This window comes from Pygoscelis adeliae, unplaced genomic scaffold, assembly GCF_000699105.1.
Source record: "Pygoscelis adeliae isolate BGI_AS28 unplaced genomic scaffold, ASM69910v1 Scaffold242, whole genome shotgun sequence".
NCBI lineage: Eukaryota > Metazoa > Chordata > Aves > Sphenisciformes > Spheniscidae > Pygoscelis > Pygoscelis adeliae.
Window position 1 is genome coordinate 1,993,271 of NW_008824369.1, and position 1,762 is coordinate 1,995,032.

The 1,762-nt window shown below is 48.1% G+C and overlaps 1 protein-coding gene across 3 annotated transcripts in view; it reads left to right on the forward strand.

The window, feature by feature from the left end:
- SUN1 (Sad1 and UNC84 domain containing 1) overlaps positions 1-1,762 on the forward strand; it is a 33,178-nt gene that overhangs the window by 1,394 nt on the left and 30,022 nt on the right. The window lies entirely within an intron of this gene.

Below are 1,762 nucleotides of genomic sequence, written 5' to 3' on the forward strand. Positions count from 1 at the left end.
AGGCGGGCTCGGCGGCCAGGGCCGCGTTAGGCAGCTGCCCGCGTGGGAGCCCGTAGGGCGTTGTGTCTCGGTCTGCATCCTCCGCTGGGCAGGGGGGAGATCGGCTTCTTCCTCAGCTCGCACAGTAGTCCAGGGAAGGCGCGGGGCGTGAGGACGTCGCGTTGGAGAGCGGGCTGGAGTTGTTAAGTGCTGACCTCTCTTTAGGGCCCGAAGTTACTTGGATCGGCGCTGTGAAGCTGGAAGGAGCGAGACAAATCTCTGCCGTAGCTGTCTGCTTGCTTGGGTGCCTTTTGGCCTGGCACTGAGAGCATTTTCTTGGCAGAAGTAACTATAACCTGCAGCTTTCCACTCTGATTTAGAAAGAATTGATAAGCGTGCTGTAGTGCCTGTGCTCGCTGCAGTTGCTGAGCTTTAGTGCAAAGGTAATGTACTGTAATCGATGTTGTGGTCTGGTGCTGGGTAGTGCCATGCCTGTCTTCACTGTCCCCACGGTTGTCACCTCAGGGCAGCTGGTGTCAGTGAACTGCTTCTGTGGGGAAAGTGTTGTTAGACAGGTGTTTACTGTAAAAGAGTTTGGCATCACTCACTGAGTGATTGCTCGTAGTTTTACTGCAAAATATATTTCAGTATTGTGCTCATTTTGAGATGATAGAGCTGTGTTCCTGCTGCGGTGATCACGTTTGGTTGCTCTTCAGCAACCACAGGGGTAGAAGTGCCTGAAACGCGAAACTTGTTAGAGGCAGCACCTGTCTTCTGACAGTCTCAAGAAGTCTTATGTCTGCTGGAAAGAAAAAGTATTTGGTTTGCCTTATTTTATGTTTGTTTATTTATTAAAAAGGGTATTGTTTATAATATGTTATAGGAAAGGAAAATCTTAGCTAGCAAATTCCAGGTTCCGTGTTTCTGCAGTACTTGCAATCCCCCTATATCCCACTGTCTGGTTTTCAGTTTAACGTTACACAAAAAGAAAGTGAAATCTTCACTCGTTTTCTAAATTTTCTTAGTGCTTTGCAACTGACTATTACAGGCTAATGCTTCTGTTGAATTTCCAAGTTAATCTTAATGTCTAATTCCCCCTCTCGCCTATGGGGGTGCATTACTATTTGCTGATTTTCATAATAATATTATGGAAGTGAGTTGCAGGCTTTTTCATTGTAAGTGATCTGTACGGAGGGCTTTATTGACAAGCTTAGCAGTCTTTTTACATTGATATATACGCCACATTTAATAACATATATCCTTAAATTTATGCTACTTGACTGTCTCGTGACCGACTCGTGTGATTGTAAGAGTTGGGGACACTAGACATTCAGGTGTAGGAGTTAGTTATAAAGAGTAGGATGTTGGGTTGGATTTTATTTTGTTAGACAATTAATATTGAGGTTGTTTTATCGGGCAAGTGAAGCGTTTTAGGAACGCGAGAAATTAAGTAAAATATGCCTTTTGTTATCTGCCAGTGAGCTTACAGTTGAAATAAACACGAATGACGCGTACGCCGGCGTTTGCGGAGGAAGCTCTCCAGAAGGGGGGCCCTCTCCGCAGGGAAACCAGCGGGTTAAAAGCTGGGGGCTGGCTGAGGCGGCCGCGTCCAGTGAATTCAAACTCTGCCTCTGAGTGACACGGGGAGCTCTGGGAGGCTGGGTCGGATCAGTCGGGGCCTGCGGGCTTTGTTGGGGCCGGGAAGCCATTTTGGGATCCTGCGGTGTGGCATGGAACAGCATGTCCTGTCCGCCGGGGAGCGCGCCCTGAGCCCGGCCCGCCA